The sequence below is a fragment of the Xenopus laevis genome, chromosome 5L, assembly GCF_017654675.1.
Source record: "Xenopus laevis strain J_2021 chromosome 5L, Xenopus_laevis_v10.1, whole genome shotgun sequence".
Classification (NCBI taxonomy): Eukaryota; Metazoa; Chordata; class Amphibia; order Anura; family Pipidae; genus Xenopus; species Xenopus laevis.
In genome coordinates, this window is record NC_054379.1 from 94,602,904 (window position 1) to 94,622,888 (window position 19,985).

At 34.5% G+C, this 19,985-nt stretch overlaps 1 long non-coding RNA gene across 1 annotated transcript in view; it reads left to right on the forward strand.

Annotated features, from left to right (window-relative positions):
* LOC121393748 overlaps positions 1-19,985 on the forward strand; it is a 132,489-nt gene that overhangs the window by 55,602 nt on the left and 56,902 nt on the right. The window contains exon 2 of the long non-coding RNA XR_005961309.1: positions 18,356-18,448. This is a non-coding gene — a long non-coding RNA (uncharacterized LOC121393748). The remainder of the gene's footprint in view (positions 1-18,355; positions 18,449-19,985) is intronic.

Here is a 19,985-nt window from a genome sequence, read left to right on the forward strand (position 1 = left end):
CTTGTTTGTACCCATGAACCGTTAATGACACATTAGAGTAATCAGCGTATGTCTTAAATGAACTTCATTTGTTGAACGTTTGTGAGTTTTCAAACAGGAGATAAGGTTAAAAAAATTCTAATGAAGACAGGCATCAGAGCAGGGATAAAAATTCAGCCAGGAGAAAGGCAATTAAAATACAATTTCTTGCCCCTCTAGCTGGGACATTAAAACTGCATCTTATACTTTCTTCTGCTTTCCTTCATGACCAAAACTGAATGAGGTATAAGGAATTTTAATAGTCCCTTAAAAGATGTTTTGCAATTTTATTTTCTCAGTTGATGAGATATGCAGGATTACATCCTTATTTCTATTTATGAGAAGCTTTTTGGTAAGCCGCGTTAGATTTTGATGCCCACGTGAAAGTATAAACCATGCAAGATCATTTTCAAGATGGAAAGTTACTAGAGAAAGTTGGAAAAGAAGTGATTTTAATGAATTCTTTTTTTTACAATATATAATTAACTATATAACCAAAATGTATTTTGTACAGTGCAAACGCATGTACTGAATTACTTCATTATAAATATAAATTATCTAAAATTAAGCTTACAATATCCTCATGACATAACTATTATTTAAAAGATAAATCAGATTTTTTTTTGAACAAAATCTGATTTAAGGAAAAATTAGAAGTCTAAAACATGCATAGTTCTCTTTAAATAACTTTCAATATTTTTTGTTTGTGTCTTTATTTTTACTGCTCAATAATTCACTGCTCAAATGTGCAGTCTTAACATTTCAAAATTTCCCCCAATTGAAATGAATGATTTACTGGTTGCCTCGTGAAGCAAAAATCAAATAAAAAAACAATTGAGTTTAATTGTTATTTTTAAAAATAAATATTTGATAAACTTCAAAAAAATTCAAACATTCAAAAAATTAATAAATTGTCTCAGCCTGTCTATAGTATCCTCTAATGTATTTGTTAGAGAGTTATTCTATCTTCTTGCAATTGCTTTTTCTCTAGAGCATACAAATCCATCTTTGGTAGTCTATCCTGATAGTTTAATCGTTACATTTTCTTCACAGCTCGGTTCACCTTTAAATCAACTTTAATGTGTTATAGAGGCACCTTTTCTAAGGAACTTTTTAACTGGTCTTCATTATTTATTTTGTATGGTTTTAAAACTAGTAGCATTTCTATTCTATCTATTTCCAGCATGTAACTAAAGGTAGTTATTTGGTTATTGGGATCACTGACCCTGGCACCTAAAAAAAATATTAACTTTGAGGATTTTTTTTTTTTGTTATTTTCTATCCAGGCCTATTCGTATGCATTCTGACTTCTTAACTGTTTCATGCTAATTAAGCCCTAGCAAACTAGGTAGAAGTTAAAATTCTACCTGAGAGCTTCAGAACATAACAAGCAATTCATTAAATTAATTCAAAATTGATTTAAAATCCACAACTAAATAAAAATGATGACCAATTGAGAAATGTATTATAATATTATTAGTTACTGTATATCCTACTTAGGGGGTTATTTATCAAGCTCCGAATATCCGAACCTCGACTTATGTAGTTTTATAGTTTTCGGAGCAAAAAAAAAAAAAAATACTACGAATTATTCAACATTTATTAAAGTCCGATGGTCTTAAAACTCAGAATTCGAAACCCCGGCATCTAAAAGCTCTCGAGTTCCTGTATCAGTCAATGGGGAAGGTCCCAGTGTCTGTGCTGATGTCCGTACCGATATCCAATGTTTTTGGGGATTAGGAGCAAAAAATTCAGAAAACTATCTGTTATTCACAGCAACTATCAAATCCTTATTTCAGTTTCTTTCAGTGTGCAACTAGCATTTATAATATTATTGTCCAGGTATATAACCTTGAATTTATCATTGTCCAGTACTTGTTTTATTGAAATCACTCTGCAAAGTGGAAACATTTTGCATGGACTCTATATTATTAGCAAAAAAAAAACCAAGACAGTGCTTTCAATGCTAATCTCAAAAAATTGATGAATAAATATAATGCAAAGGGCCAAGTACAGTTTCTGGAGGCACTCCACTAACAATACCAGTCCAACTAGAAAATGTTCCATGTATAACCTCTTTGTAATTTATTCATCAGCCAGTTCTCAATTCTACAAAATAATACAAATAGCATGTTTAAGATCAATATTCCTTGTTGTAATCAGCTACCTTGGGTGGTACTGTATCAAATGCATAAGCAGAATCTAAGTAGATCACATCCTCTGCTGGGATGTCTACTTCTATGTGTCTATTTTTCTAGCAAAAATCAATTGTGCATAAAATCATTAGTGGTTAGGGCTAAGTGAAAAAAAAATTAGATGCTTCTTCTTTAAAAATTTCATTCTAACACTGGAATGGTTTGCAGCACAGAATAGATTTGTCAGAAAAGTTCTGGCAAATGCTAAAAACAGCTGGGAGTCCTTCAGGATAGTGATGGGCGAATTTGCGCCGTTTCGCTTCGTCGAAAAATTTGCGAAATTCGCAAAACGGCGAAAAATTCGCGAAACGGCGCCGGCGTCTCGTTTTTGACGCCGGCGCCCATTTTTTCGATGCCGGCACCCGTTTTTGACGCGAATTTTCGCGGGCGTTTCGCGAATTTATTCGCTGGCGGCGAATCGCGCAAATTCGCCGTGAATTTGCGCCTGGCGAATAAATTCGCCCATCACTACTTCAGGATTCTGCACTTTGATATTTTATAAATCTGCCCCATAGCATTGTGATATGAAATATATTCCAATATCAACTTCTATGCCCTCCAAAAGCTTTCTCACCACAGATGTGAAACTACCAGGGCTGTAGCTATCCAGGTTGATACAGAATATCTGCTTGAATAACAGCACATCATCAGCAATTTATTATATGATAAAAATATGTAAAATTTTGGCATCTAAGAGCTGCCAAATTCATGTGGAAGCATCTATGGCAAATCCCAGTGCTTTTTCAATGCACATTTTTCAAAATTTTTGACCTATTAAAAATTTTAAAGTAAAAATGTAAAATATATATTTTTTTCACAAATGTATTCAAACAAAATTTTTTATATTAGAACATTTAATAAATAAGCAAATATTTGGGTTTGATAAAAATTAAATTCCATTCAAAGTAAAAAACCTCTAACATTACACAATTAGAATTTTAATAAATAGGCCTTTATGTAAAGTGATGTGGCAACGACAGAGCTAAACTCCTTTAATACCTTAGTGTGAATAACACTTGAATAGCAAGTCTTCAACCCCTATTTACTTTCACATGTTATAGTCTTTTTGAAGTTCCTCCTGAGTTAGCCAGTCGCCTATGCTTAAATGTATTGATTTGGCTTAAAATATCTGAAACTGTTTGCAAAAAAAAAAACAAAACGATTTTTTTCTGTTGTAATCAACAACTCCCTCTGATACCAATGGGGTTATTTAGAAATTATGTGAATTTGTTTTTTACAAATTTTGAATGTACTCACAAAAAAATTTGATTGTCTAAAATTTCTATTGAATGGGAACGACCCGAAAATTCGATTCATATTCGATTAGAATACGAACGAAATTCAAATAGAAATTTCCTATGGAAAAACTTATGTCAGGAAGCCTATTAACATCTTCAAATGGGTCAACGGACCTCTGCCATTGACTTGTAAATTAACTCAGCAGATTTTAGGTGGCGGATATTCAAATTGGAACTGTTTCCATGGTCAAGGTATGATCTCACATTCAAATTGGGTGATTAAAATACGAATGTGTGAATTTTGACACCAAAAAATATTCGAAAATTTGAATTTAAATTTGCTAATGAACCTTTAATAAATCTGCCTCCAAGTGTTTCATGCCCTCTTTCATAATTATTCAGCATTTATATGTTTAAAAACTAATGTTAGATGTGTCTTACTATTCTCAACAATGTTTGATCTTAAACATAATTAATATATATTTTTCCTTTGCCTTTTTAGGTTAAAAGTTTATTTCTTTACCTTTTCTTTTTCTGCTAAAAAGTTTATATGCTGATACAAAAATGTAGCATCATTAACAGCACTCTAGTATATAATTCTTGAATCTTACATGTTGCTGTACATCTAGTGCACAAAGTACAACACATAGGGGCAGATTTATCAAAGGTCGAGGTGAATTTTCAAATTGAAAAAATTCAAATTTCAAGCTTTTTTGTGTACTTCGACTAGGGAATAGTCCAATTTAAAATTTATCATGTACTGTCTCTTTAAAAATTTGACGTCGACCATTCGCCATCTAAAACCTGCTGAATTGCTGTTTTAGCCTGTGGGGGACCTCCTAGAACATATTTGGAGTCAATTGGTGGACTCTGACAAATCAAAGTTTTTTTTGGGAAAAACTTTGAATCGAATTCGTTTGAATGCAATATTCCTTCGATCCGAATTTGGCTGAATACAGACCTATTCGGCCGAATACGGGCCTATTCGATCGAAAACGGACCTATTCGACCCAAAAAAAACTTCAACCTAATTTCGGTTGGTCTTTTTGAATTCAAATTTCAAAGTTTTTTCTATTCAATTTAACCCTTGATAAATCTGCCCCATAGTCTAATTATTTTCAAGTCTTTAGTTGCACTTTTAAATTGCAGTTTAAGTTTTGCTATGAATCATTTTAAATATCAATACATTTTTTGTGTGCATACAGGGCCATCCCTGAAGAGAGTCCAGGATAAACAACTTTGCATTCATACAAGTAATATAAAAATATAACACAGGAACTGTAGCTGACAGTATCTATGATCTAACTAAATGTAAATAGGGAGCTTTTACACTAGCCAATTTAAATTTGTATCCCCTTTCAGGGGTTGATACCATACACCAGAGCACGGCCAAGCCACCAGGTGCCCTAGGTAACCCGTTGGCCACCTCACACCCTTTCCCTAGTGTCTGCTCTTGTTGACATGGTAATATCATGCTGGGACAACAGAGTGCATGGATACAATCTTCATTGTGGGGCAAAAGAGGGCCTGGACTAGGGGTAAGCAGATGGACAAGGTTCATGCCTGGTGCCCCTGCACCTTAGGCACATGCCTCTTCTGCATACCCCTAGCCTAGGCCCTGCCATGCACCTGTTATCATGAGCTATTTACCCATTTTTTATTTTTAAACTGAGACTGAAGGTATTAATATTTTCTTATTGTTTTTATGAAGACTTTTTGGATATAGTTAAGCTGTACTTATTCACTTTAGTACTATGCACTTTTAACTGTTTTTATACTAAGTTTGATGCCTTTTAAGTAGTACACAAAGACCACGCGCACACTCAGGCCCTTCGTAGGCTTACGCTGGTGCCCAAGACCTGAGGGAGACGGCACTCCCAATGGACCAATGTAGGAAAAAAGGCCTGGCACACGGAGCAAGTTAAACCGGGGTCCTAGCCCTGGTGTGTTTATTGCATCAAACACACCAGGGGTAGGACCCCGGTTTAACTTGCTCCGTGTGCCAGGCCTTTTTTCCTACATTGATGCCTTTTAAGAACAGTGTGACTTCTCCACAAATAGAAAATGTAATGGCTCAAGTCTAGGATTGTTTGACTTTTTGCACGTGTGATTACCCCATAGGAACATGTCAAGAAAGGAGACAGTTTATATCTATTATTTTCCTTTTTAGACTCATTACTTCTTGCATTTTTGCTGCATTATTAATATTGATTCATTCATTCTACTAATTTACAGTTAATTCGTTTTAATAAATGAATTCAGTAACAGTTCATTATATTTTTCATTAAATTACTCTCTTGTATTTCATTAAATCACATTGACGGTAATATAAAACTGTCTAAATCTAATTAGGAATCCATTAATTAGTTTTGAATCAACACAGTTCTTAGCAATTGTACCTTTTTTATGTGGCTATGCCCCACAGTGATTATAAAAGTGCTGTTCTAGTGGTTTTTTTTTAAACTAAATTGTACCTATGACGTAATGCACCTTGAAGTCTAATGTTCCAGGGGTTTTACAGTCTCGAAATCTGACATTGCTCAATTTTTCTCACATGATATTACCATTTAAAATATCTGATTCTGTGTATCGCTTTTTTTTTTTTTTTTTAACTACAGCATATGTCTCATATTTATTACTTCTTGAAATCACTTTCTCTGGTATGCAGACACCATAGAAAATTCCTTTGAGCTATAAGAGTTTATATTGTAAGAAAAATATATTGGTGAGAAATTACCAGCAAGAACCTGAGAAAATGTTATACTTTTCAAAAACATTATACTCATCTAAAAATAATAATCTGTAGGAAAAACACCTAATTTTTAGTTAAGAGTGAGCGAAGGATTGATAAATAGCTTGAACCCCAGTATCACAAATACAAATATACTGTATATCTCACACCAACACTGCATATACATATACTGTACATTCCGTGACTGTAGAAAGGAATATTTTTGGACTTTTACATAACTGAGAACAAGGGCTTTCTCAGGCTGAAGGTCACCTTTCACTAGATGAAGAGTAAAATCAAATCAATAAACAAGCCTTAGCTCTATATGCTAAAGTATTTCACATGAAATTCAGAATCTGTTGTTGTTCTGTACTGATTACCATTTTAATGACAGTATCATCTAGGGATTTAATCTCTCTGCCTTAAAGTCAACGCTGCTGAATATGTTGATGCTTTAGAAATACGTGTTAATAAATTCGATAATTTTACAGTTAAAGTTGTGTACAAAATCAAATAATGGACATCACATTTTTGATCATGCATTAAAACTAACCTTTTTATCAAAACTGCAGTGAAACACTATGAATACATTTGAAAAATGATGCACAATTTTAATATTAAATAAAATATTATCTGCATTAAGAAGTGTATATCTTTTAAGGTAGCGTGTTACACAGCACATGTATTTTCCATTACATTATTTATGTTGTGAAAGCATTTAATTTATAAACATTTCTATTAATTTGGGTTACCAATTTGGAAAAAACTTTATAAACGTTTGCAGAGGTAGAAAGATGATCAATAAAACTGATTTTATTCTAGTGACACAAAGCCACTGTCAGAATTACAAAAAACAGACATATTTTGAGAAAATAAATCAATCATGCCCCACCAGCAGATTATCAACACGGGGGGGGGTTATTTACTAAAATTTGAGTTTATCAAATTTTTTAAATAAAAAAACCATGACAAAACTCCCATACCTGACTTTGGGGCAAATTTACTAACCTCCGAAAATTCACCAGCGACGGCTTCGCTTACAGCGCAACACTTTGCCAGGCGTAGATTCGACAGGACAGCGCTAATTCATTAAAATCCGAAGTTGCATCCAGGGCGCCGAACGCTTGCGAAGTTGCGCTATTGTTACTGTGCCATGCAAAGCAAAGTTGCCTAATTTGCATACGGCGGGAAGTTAAAGTTCAATGGACATATATGTTGCATCAAATACATAACACTACACAAGAAGGGAGACCTTAATAAAATAAAATAAAGTTGTTATATTGCCCTAGACATGAGCCCAGTGTATAGTTTATGTGCCATATGTTAGGAATTGTAGGGAGGAAGCGGGTTACCCCCCAAAAAATGTACGCTCTTTTGCAGCCTATCACCCTGAAAAAAGGAAAAGATGCCAGAGCTTTTTGGGACTTAGGAATTTTTTTCAACTAGATTTTGAGGAACTCCTATCTACTCTATTGCACTTCGCCTGGTCTGAGGTGGTGAAGGCAAGTCTGGCGCAAGAGGTAACGTTCAGTAAAATCAGCATCTTAGTGAATTTTCATAGTTATGTCCATTTGCCAGAGCACAAATTCGCCAGGCGTTCAGAATCAAAGTACAGCTGGAGTCGCAACGAATTTTCGCCAGCATTAGTCACTTCACAATTTAGTAAATTTGCCCCTTTATCTAATTTATTATTAAAAAAAATGTATTTAATCGGTTCGGGTCAAACCTTGATAAAATCGAGTAAATCTTAAAACACGAATTGTACGTATTTTTTAGGTTTTTTTTCACTAATCCCTCGATTTTAAATTTTTCGGATTTTTGCCCGAAAAGTCTGAAATGGCCGTATTTTCAGGCAAAGTCCAGCACGGACCACAGAAACTTCAAAATAGGATAGTGACAACCTCGACTGGTCTGAGATGATGGATTTTTGGATTCTGGCTTTTTACTGCATCGGGCATTAATAAATCTTGAAAAGTTTGAGTTTTTAAAAAAAAAAACTGAAAAATTCGAGTTTTCCCCCCCAAAGCCTGATTAGAGTTTAGTAAATAACCCCCAGCATATTCGTAATCCCACCAAAAATAGTTAGAGCAGGGCTGCCCAAAAGGTAGATTGGGGTCTACCAGTAGACATTTACGTAGCTGGTGATCTGTCAACAAACAGCATGTCTATATCACCCTCCAATTTCATGCTTTTAATGCAGATATTTATTATGTTAAGGTAACAGAAGAAATAGTTGTTTTTCTAAATGTAGCAATATACACTTTCTTGTAAATCAATATTTAAGTAATATTGGAACCGAATAGTATCAATGCTTTTATGGATGTAGATCATAATGGGACAACATCACTAAAAGTAGACCCCACATTAGTAAAGTATGGGCACTCCTGAGTTGGAGGGTACTGGACTCTCATAAAAAGGTAATTGGTGAGCACAAATGGAAGAATGCCTTGATCTGGTTTCTTCCTTGGTGTACAGTAAGGTATTTGTAGTCCACTTACAAGTGTACTGTAATGGTTTTATATTTATCATATTTCTTAGTATACTTAGAACATATAGCCTACACTAGAGGAATATATAGATGTATTATTTAGTAATTGCTTCACTGTGTGTTTTATTTTTCAGTAGATTTCAGTAGATTTTGATGTTTTGCCTTATCATATTAAGAGAAAAATACAGTAATTCTTACTGTTTAAGCATTATACAGTAGCTATATGATCCAAAAGCTACTCAAAGTATGAACTTATACTGCTATTCAGTTCCTTTTACTGCATGTCCAGGATATATGCATTTACATAATTTCTGTAACATCCAAGAATATAATAAAATTAAATTATATTACATTATAATAATATAATTTAAAGACCTGAAAATGAGAAGGAAAGTTCAGTTACATAAAGCATATTATCAGCCATGCTACTTCATACGCCTTAATTTCACCTCCGTTAGAAAAGGTCACCTTGTCCTTTTTGCTTTGAAGATTCGAGATCACATACAAGAAGCTATCAAGCATACAGTAGCTGCCCTTTGTCAGCAATCATTGTTAATGAAATTCATACACTATTCATAACACACAATAGTCTTTATTTAATCTTGAAACTGAGAGCATATTAAACACAAGAACATTTTCCTTTTCCAATATAAATACAAATGAATATTTTTTTTAATTAAAATAAGTTACTCTTACATGTGTGTCGAAACCTACATGTTTTATCTCTTCCACACCATTTTCTATACAGATATAGGATCTATAATGTTTGGCACCTGAGGTTTCCAGATAAGGGATCTTTCTACAGTTTGGATCACCACACCTAAAGTATGCTATAAATCATTTAAACATAAAATAAACCCAATAGTATTGCTTTGCCACCAATATGGATTAATGGAGTCTAGTTACCATCAAATACAAGGTACTGTTTTATTATTACAGAGAAAAAAGGAAATCAATTTTGAAAATGTAGTTTTCTGAATACTATTGGGTTTCTGGATAAGGAATCCCTTAACGGTATAATATATTTGTAAAGCAATTAATATCCATTATGACTTGGGCCTAGGGATGGAGACCTTTAGGGGGTGCAGACTGATTTCAACTCAAAGCATTAATACAATTGTCAGGGCCCGAAGGCGCCGTTTGGAGTGCGGACCAAGGAGGAAGCAACTAGGCAAACACAGTTCGTGGTACAAAGGGTTTAGGCAGAAGAATCGTCAGTTCAGGCAAAGGTCGGTCCAGGCAGCAAGATAACGTGGTCGATATTCCAGGCAGAGGTCGGTCCAGGCAGCAAGATATCAAAGTCGAGGTTTCAGGCAAGGTCAAAGATCAAGGAATCAATAATAGTAAGCACCCAGGAACTCAGGATAGAAGAACCTATACTCGGGCACTGAGAGAACCTTCTGGCGACTTTAAATAGGTGGATTTTCGCACCAAAACGCGCTAGATGACGTCACAGGACGTGCGCCAGAATATGCGCCAGCGTCTGCACGTTTTTAGACGCCAGCGTCTAAAGTATGTGCCAGCGTCACGCTGGCGTCTGACGGCCGCATGGCTTCTTCTGGGCGCCGCCATCTTGGATGCGCCAAGGACGCCTTACAATAATATTCTCACAAATCAGAAAAATAGTTTGCATTTCACAATATTTTTTGTTAGACTGTTATTTTATTTAGTGAATTTTAATTGCCCATAGTGCAGTTTTAAGGCATGTTTTAAGGTTGCATAATCTTTTGGAGCAAATATAATAACTTATTCAGTAGAAAGTTTTATTACATACACTGGTGCAAACCAATAAGACCATCTGTCTTATACTGTCTGACTTGTTTGCTAGTTTCCAGGTTTGCAAAAGTGATATTAAAATTTGCACAAAGGTATACATTTTAAGTGCATTGTGAATATTTTACCATTACCAACTTTTGGTACATTCCCACCACAGTTTCTTATACATTGTTTAAAATTGTTACTATTGGAGGATGAGAAGTGTGTTTGGGTAAATCAATATTATGGGGCCGATTTATCAAGGGTCGAATTTCGAGGGTTAATAAACCCTCGAATTCGACCCTCGAAGTAAAATCCTTGGAATTCGAATATCGAATTAGAAGGATTTTAGCGCAAATACTTATATAAAAATCGTTCTATCGAACAATAAAATCCTTAGAATAGAACGATTCGAAGGATTTTAATCGATCAATCGAACGATTTTTATTTGATCAAAAAAAACTTAGAAAAGTGCTGGGGAAGGTCCCCATAGGCTAACATTGAACCTCGGTAGGTTTAAACTACCAAAGTATATAGTCAAAGTATTTTTTTAAAGAGACAGTACTTCGACTATCAAATGGTCGAATAGTCGAACGATTTTTAGTTCGTTCGAATCGAAGTCGAAGGTCGTAATAGCCTATTCGATGGTCGAAGTACCCAAAAAAATACTTTGAAAATCTATGTTTTTTTCATTCGAATCCTTCACTCGAGTTTAGTAAATGTGCCCCTATTTGTATATTGTACATATACTGAGGAGGAGATTATTCAAGGATCGAATTTTGAGCTCATGTTTTGTAAAAAGTCTCATAAACTCCCATGAACTTGAAATAGAAAAAAAACAATTGAAATTTTTCAAAAAATATTAGAATTTTTCAAATTCAGGCGAGTGCGATCGACCCGCAAACTCAAATCGAATTTGAATCGAATAAGAATCAAATTTGATTCCAGTTTTTCACCTTGATTTTCACCTTGATTTTTCCAAAGAACTCCAAATTGATTCCAGGATGTCCCCCATGGGCTAAAGCAGCAATTCGGAAGGTTTAAGGTGGCGAATAATCTAATTCGAGTGCCAGTATATGATAGATTGCAAAATTACAATTTTTTAAAAATAAAAAAATAAACATGAAAATTAAAATTTTTAAATTCGAAATTTAAAAAAAAAGATAAATCTGCCCCTTAGTGAGCGTATGTGTGTGTTTGTGAGTGTGTGTGTATATTTTGTTATTATTGTGAGGAGTGCAGTCAAATCCCACTAATTTATAAAAAAAATTATGTTGTTAATAATTAATGTTTTTATTTTAATTAACTTTAATAGGGGATTAAAAAAACTATTTGAACCTGAAACTACAAACAAATGTTTTTAAAAGTACCAGTAGTCATTATTCTTCCTTAACACCGATCTATAACCTAGAATTCTTTTGAGAGATTTGGAAAATTAACTTGCATTACTTCATTACGACCCTACTGAAAAACACAGCTACCATGATTGCTGCTCTTTCTCATTTTACAAAAGATAGAGCAGTCTATTTGTTTTGGCATATAGAAAATAGTACAAAGCGAATCTGTTCTAATCGATATTATACAGAGGCACTAAAACTAAAACTTGAAAGAACACATTCAATTAATTCTAAAAACTGAAAATCAAAACATATGAAATGAACGCCTTATCTAATTTCTCTATGAATACATACAGTATCTGATTTCACGGCATTGTGCCTCACATGCTGTTTTGTTATATCATTGCTAATTGGAAATTACTTTTTCAAAACATTTCCTGAAGAAAGTAAAATTGGAAATTATTTTTTTACCAGCTGTTTAAAATCTATCAAAAAGCAAATAGATTTTTTATATTTAATTTTGAAATCTGATATGAGGCTAGACATGTTGTTAGTCGCAGGGGCCCCAGTCATGTGACTTGCACTCTGATAATCTTTAGTTACTCTTTAATGCTACACAGCAAGTTGGAGTGATATCATCCACCTCCCTTTCCCCCAGCAGCCCATCAGTAGAACAATGGGAAGGTAACCAGATAGCAGCTCCCTGACAAAAGAAAATAGCTCCCTGGTAGATATGAGAATATCACTTAATACAAAAAAGCCTAGTCCCACTGCGACTTCTCTAGTTACATAAATTAGGAGAAACAATAGCTTATCTGAAAGCAGTTCCATTGTAAAGTGATGGCTCTTCGTGAAAGCACAGGATCAGGCACAATGATCTGAGATGGCTGCCTACACTGCCTTACAGCTTCAAACATTTTACATTTTATTTTATATGGTATAGTGAATTATGTGTAATGTAAACTGTGTCATTTATAAATATCAACTACACCATAGAATCAGGACAGAATCCCTTTATGAAGCTATAGCTATACATAGCTCTTGGTCCCAAGAATACAAGTGAGGCTATGGCTTTGGCTATATCAGGCTAGGGAATTTATTGGAACAATGTTTTTACTGTGGTCAGTGGCTGAAAAAAATATGTAGTTATTTTCAGTTGAGTTTATAAGTTATCTTGATAACATACACATATATTTATATCAATTTGGGACATGGCATATTTTTGTATATCCTTGCCTGAATAAAATCAAATGAATTGCAATATATTATTGGAAATATACATTATTAAAATAATGTAAGACTTATTGGAAAACCTTCCAGTGTCATATAGCTTTCTTTACCAATGGAAGGGTATATAAAAATAAGTCCTGCATGGGGAAAAATATTAGTATTACTTATACCAACTCCTTCCATTATATTTTATATGTTATAACACCATATTAAGGGGCAAATTTACCTAGGGTCGAATATCGAGGGTTAATTAACCCTCGATATTCGACTGCCGAATTAAAATCCTTCAACTTCGAATATCGAAGTCGAAGGATTTAGCGCAATTCGTTCGATCGAACGATCAAAGGATTTTAATCCATCGATCGAAGGATTATCCTTCGATCACAAAACCCTTGTAAAGCCTATGGGGACCTTCCCCACAGGCTAACATTGGCCTCGTTAGGTTTTAGGTGGCGAACTAGGGGGTCGAAGTTTTTTCTAGAGACAGTACTTCGATTATCGAATGGTCGAATATTCGAAACGATTTTTAGTTCGAATCGTTCGATTCGAAGTCGAAGGTCGTAGTCGAAGGTCGAAGTAGCCAATTCGATGGTCGAAGTAGCCAAAAAAAACATTCGAAATTCGAACTATTTTTCCTCTATTTTCCTCTATTCCTTCACTCGAGCTTAGTGAATGGGCCCCTAACTGTGATACTTGTAAAAATTAAAGTGATGATTCCAAACCATTACTGCGCTACACAATTCCTTTTCCAAAAGTGTTAAAAAGATCATCAGGAAAGAACAATCTACAGTTTTAATACATTGTTGACTTCCCTGCCCTGGGCTATAATTACAGCACCTTCTGCACTCTAGACACGTAATAACAAATAGAGGTCAGCAAGGTTGCAACAATGGTGTGATCTCTGTACCACCTTAACAGAACTTCATGTATACCTTTGGAGAGAAAGAAATCTCCCAGCTTTTACTGCTGAGAGAAAAATTTGGCTAACATTATCTGTCAATATCTTCATTAATGTGTCACTGATTCAGTTGTAGTTAACTCCAGCAACTCCATAAATTTAAGCCAAATCTAAAATGAGCCATTGATAAGCATATATTTTGCTTGGGTATATGTAGGGGGGAATGTTCAGTATGATGCAATACTGCTTTACTGTGGTGCCATTACTTGCTTTTTATGGCTATTATTGCCTTGAGATATATTTGTGTTTCAGTTAAAACTTATATTCAATTACACAGTTCATGTCTTTGTAATACTAACTGTAATTTAGTAAAGGCATCATGTAGCCTGGATAACCACATAACCTTTCATCTATTCTCCTTTAGCTAGCCACAGAGTGTTATATGTTGCACTGTGAATATCCCCAGAGCATTACTTATTGCATTATTTTTGCAAATGGGCAAATTCCTGAAATAGCTTGCTAAGATTTAGCTGAAGCAGCCAAGCACAACCATGAATGCTTGCTTTCATGATGTTTGGCTAATTTAGTAATTTATCCTAGAAATATAATATTAAAAATATAAAATAGCACACTGTTGGGTACATAATGCAAAGGGAAAACGTATCAAAAAAACATAAAACAAATAAAATGTTTAAAATGAAGCAATAACACAGTGAATTCTAGAAGCAGCTGCTTGGCTAGTTTGCAAATAAATATTGCTTAGACAGCATGAAAATGTGCCATTGTAGGTAGCGAGCCATTTTCTGAATTTCTGCAGTTGGCCCAAAGAGGTTCATTTGTTTTCATTTTGTATTAAAGGGGAAAAAAAGCATAAAATAGTTTCCAACAATGAAAATAATTTTTACAGGACATATCATTATCAAAGCAGCTGACGTTTCACTTAAAATATATGGGAGCTGCCATATTGTGTGTTACACCAACCTGGACACCATGGGGCACATTTACTATTGGTCGAATATCGAGGGAAATACTTCGATCGAACAATTAAATCCTTCGAATCAAACGATTCAAAGTATTTTAATCCATCGATCGAAGGATTTTCCTATGATCAAAAAAATCTTAGAAAACCTATGGGGAAGATCCCCATAGGCTAACATTAATGCTCGGTAGGTTTAAAGTGCCGAAGTAGGTAGTCAAAGTTTTTTTAAAGAGACAGTACTTCGACTATCGAATGGTCGAATAGTCGAACGATTTTTAGTTCGAAGGTCGAAGTAGCCTATTCGATGGTCGAAGTACCCAAAAAAAAACCTCTGAAATTCTACGTTTTTTAACTTCAAATCCTTCACTCGAGCTAAGTAAATGTGCCCCCATGTATTGTTTTCAAAGTCAATAGCTTGTCAGTACAATATACTATTATTCCTCACTAGTTAAAATCAATTTGAGTCAAATACAAATTGATGATGGCAAGAGAGTTGTAAGAGATGAAGGGACTGTAGAGGAAAGTTAGACAGAAAGAAAGTAGGTACAGAATGTGCTGAAACACAATACTAAATGCATACCTCCCAACCATCCTGTTTGAGCATGACAGTCCTGCTTTTGACAGCTCAAACCGCAGTCCCGGATATGTACTGATATGTCCCCAGTTTCTCTTTGATCTGCTGCACTGAACTGCCAAAAAAAGATACAAAATTTCTAACTTAATTGGCTCTTGTCAGAGAGCCCAGAATACATACTTAACATACTTTTGTAACAGTTTTAGATAAGAAAAGGACTTACACAACTAAAAGGGGAATTCACCTTCATAAGCAAAACTGTCTTTTTGTCACGCTTTCTGTTTTCAACATGTTGGGAGGTATGTAATGTATGGTGACCCAAATTACCAAAATTCTAAGTCCCTCACATACTTGATAGCAGCTCCCATACCTGTACCTTGTTCCCCAAGCCTCTCCAAATAAGAATAGCCTGGTGCTTGGTATATAGGGGATCAGCACCCCTTCCAAAGCATGTAATAAAAAAAGGCATTACTAACACATTGTGACAAGTTAATTATGTCATGAAGTAACATTTCAGGGGCACACCAGGTACACATAGCTCCAGGGTACCCACAGTGCTCTGAATCAATAGATGTAGCATATGTGTGTTTAAAGGATCACAAGCAGCCATCATTTTAACATATTAAGTATGAACATTTTCAATGTAATTGCATCCAATCTACTGTGAATCCCAAGCACATTTCAGCACCGTGTGGCTGCAATTACACTGGAATTATTGGAAAAAAACCCTGTATTGTTGATTTTAAAAAAATAGCCAGTTGGATTCAAAGTTGCACTTTACACTCATAAATACCATGGTTTTTTTGCAACTGTTCCTTCCTAAATGAGAAATCACCACTCAAAATGTACCACATTAGTAGTATATTGCTGCCATGTGTCCACCTAGTAATGTCAGTTCTGCATGCCAACCTCTTGATCTTCTTAGAAAACAGCTTGAAATGATTCCACTGAGTGTGCTCTTGCCCAGGGCCAGGCATTTTTACAGAACAGAGGAAGTGCACTGATGTCACCCAATTCTAAAACTTACAAAGCTGATCTGATTTTAATGGAAAATCTGGGGACAGCACTGTGAATTTAAACAAACTTTTAATGTGACCTTGTTGTTGAGGCGTTATTTAAATATACCTTTTACCTTTTATACCTTTTTTTTAATGTGTTATTAGCATACTACACCCCAACAAGGCTCTATACATTACAAGGGAAATTATTTTAAATGTATCCGGAGGGACCATAGCCAGAGCTATGTAACATGTTTATGTATGTCAGGCAATTAAAAATATTAAATATGATTAATGGAAATGTACTATATATAGTTTTATGCAGTATTATTCATGATTAAAAAATAATAAGGTTTGGATGCTTCTACATTTGACACGTAAACATATCTCCTAGGAACCATCGGTAATTTGACAGGCTAAATAAGAAACAGTTTCAAGGCCACTCACAGGGAATTTAATTAGATGGCATGATGGAAATTATAAGGAAATATATTACTATTCATTAGGGATAAAAATATTAGTGGTATTAATTAGAACATTACTTAATTGTTTATATAGCTTAACCTTTAAAGCTTTCTCAAATCAGATAAGCAACCAAATATAAAATGTCAGAAGCACTTATAAGTGAAATAAGACTGACATTAATTTCCTCTCCAAATCAAACTTGGTCAAGGATTTTTATAAAAGCTGGCAAAGAAAATTATTATTCATTAGGGATGTGCCGATTCCTAAATTCATTTCGGGATTTGGCCAAATCCCAGCCTTTTTCAGCACTATTCAGATTTGACTGAATGCAAGCACCTGGCCAAAGTCATGCGACTTCAGGGTTTGGATTTGGTTTGACCAGGCTGTTGGATTCAGCCGGCCTTGCAGAAAAAGCCTTCAATTTGGCCAAAGTTTTCTTTTATAAAATATTTTGACCCAGTTTCCTTCTAGAGAGGAAACTGCCGTCATATTATGAGGTGGATCACTTCCTTCTTCTGTTTCCTAATTTGTATATGCAAATTAGGGGTTGGATTTGGTTTGGGATTCTGCAGAAACCCTCAGGAAAGATTTGGGGTTCAGCTGCATCCTGAAAAGCAAAATTTGGTGCATTCTTGTTATTCATTATTCCAGGACAAAATTACATTATATGAATCATTTTCCTCCAGTGGGTTTTATAATAGATTTGTTGTATATAAAAGTGGGGATCTGGTTTATTTCAAGCGACTACATTCACAGATGCTTTTGTTAATCCTTTGCTCGACTAAACACACCAGGTAAAGCCGGTTTACTGCGCTGCATGTAAGAATGACTGTTCCACATTGGCAGTTTCTGATATGATAAGCCCCCAACAAATCCTGTCACTACAAGTACATACAATCACTGGTGTCACTGGGTTGTTAAACACATGATTTAGGATAAGCTGAATTCATTTTAAATATCTTTTAAAAGCACATTTAACAAAGGCTAAATAACGGAAAACAATACTGTAATAAATAACCCTTTGGTTTATGTTTTCTTTGTGCCGTTTACATTCAAGAACTGATGGCATGTGGCTTCTTGATTTATTTATTGGTCTGGCTATCCTTGATTTATTAGTTCAATAACATATTCTGCAAGTATATCCTCCACAATTTTTAAAAGTTTTTCTGAACAAATGGACATCTTTTGGTGTTCACTTGTGGTCTTCCTCTGCCTAATTGTAATGTCACCTAGAAAGGTGAAAAATAGAACAATTAGTACTATACATTGTTCATTATAAATTCAATTTCATAATGAGATTGAATTTGTTGTATATGAAGTTATTCACTCAGGTCTTATGCCTCTTATCTGTATTCTTCTGCTACCTGGTAGTGTTTATATGTATGTGAATTGATCTTTGAAATATTCTTGCGGATTATTATACCTTTATGTCTTTGCTTTGGCTTACAGGATCAGGTGTGTGTACGGCAAAGCTGCAGCACAAAAAATGTGAATGTCAAAATCCAGCAACTAAAGCCTAGCGAGTTTCTGTAGCAGGCAATGGTAAGTGTATCTTGAAAAACATTCTTTTTTTTTAAATTAATTTGTAAAGTATTTAACGGGGTGAGTACAGTCTAAGTTTCACCCACACTGCAAGACATAAAAAACACACTAAATCATATAACACATGCAATGTCTGCTATTAGAAAAATAATAGAAATATTGATAATTGCTCAAAAATAGAATGTCCATTCTCTTTTTAAGCAAACCATCCCTTTAAATACTCTAGTCTTTATTGCTTGTAAGGGCAGTTGACTAAGGGGGCCCTCCTAAAACATTTGATTTGCTCTATTGTACCGTATAACCACCTGTAAGCAGCAAGGAATCCGGTATAGTAATCTTGATAATTCTATGTATGTTGGACATTTAAAACAAACATGTAAGGCATTGTAAAAATATGAAATGCATAACGAATTTAAGATTTAAGTACTGTACATAGGTGCATGATTTATGTATTTTCTACTGGGATTGAGAGAAGTGCCACTCTCCAGCAAGGAGGAGAATTAAGATTAAATACATCATCAAAGAAAGGCATATTGGAGGCATACATTACAAATTAGATGCCCCAGTAGACACGCGGAATAGAAATTATATCCTTTGAAGTGTTATTCATGCATAAAAAGCAGAGTTTTGATTTAAATATTAAAGAATTACTTATTGTGGTAATTTGTAATTAGTATGCAGGATATTTAATAGTATGTGACATTTGTATAAGAGTAAACAATTCTGCAGCAGCAATGCTCACCGCTGGTACATGTTCAATTTTATATTTTTTGAGACATGCAGATTATATACTTTTAGGAATTAACTAAATACAGAATCTTTGAAAAACATAATCTCATATTATCATATATGCATTATATAAAAGCAGTTTGCATACTAAAAAGCAATGGAACTGAGACATAAAAGCATTCATCTTGATTTGGGATCTTTCTCATGTAGCTCTTTTATTATATACTCCATCAAAATCCGAGTTTATCTAATTTCTATCTGATATATACTCCGACAAAATCAGCACAGGGTATTTCTCCTTATTTATCATTACATTTTCCCGAAAATTTGTACAATCCAAATTTGTCACCACAAAATCTTTGGATTATTGCATGAAAACCAGAGCAGATCAGGATATCTTCGGGACTTCTCCCATTGACTTATATACAACTTCGGCAACTGGCAAATACTTATTATTAAAAAATCACGATTTAATCAGATTGGGGAAAAAACCTCAATAAAATCAAGTGAAAATCCGAATCATATGATTTTTTTCTGATTTTTTTTCCTGAATCATTTTATTTTTTCGGGCTACTTCCTAAAAAGTCAGAATTTTTCGGATTTTTTGCCAGAAAATCCCAAAATAGTCAGATTTTCAGGATAATTCCAGGGCAGAGCACAAAAACTTCCAAATAGGATAGGGACCTCTCCCATTGACTTATACAACCTCAGCAGGTCTGAGATGATGGATTTTCGGATTTGGACTTTTTGCAGGCTCAGGTTATAATATAGCTCGACAATTTTAATTTTTGTTATTACAGAGAAAAAG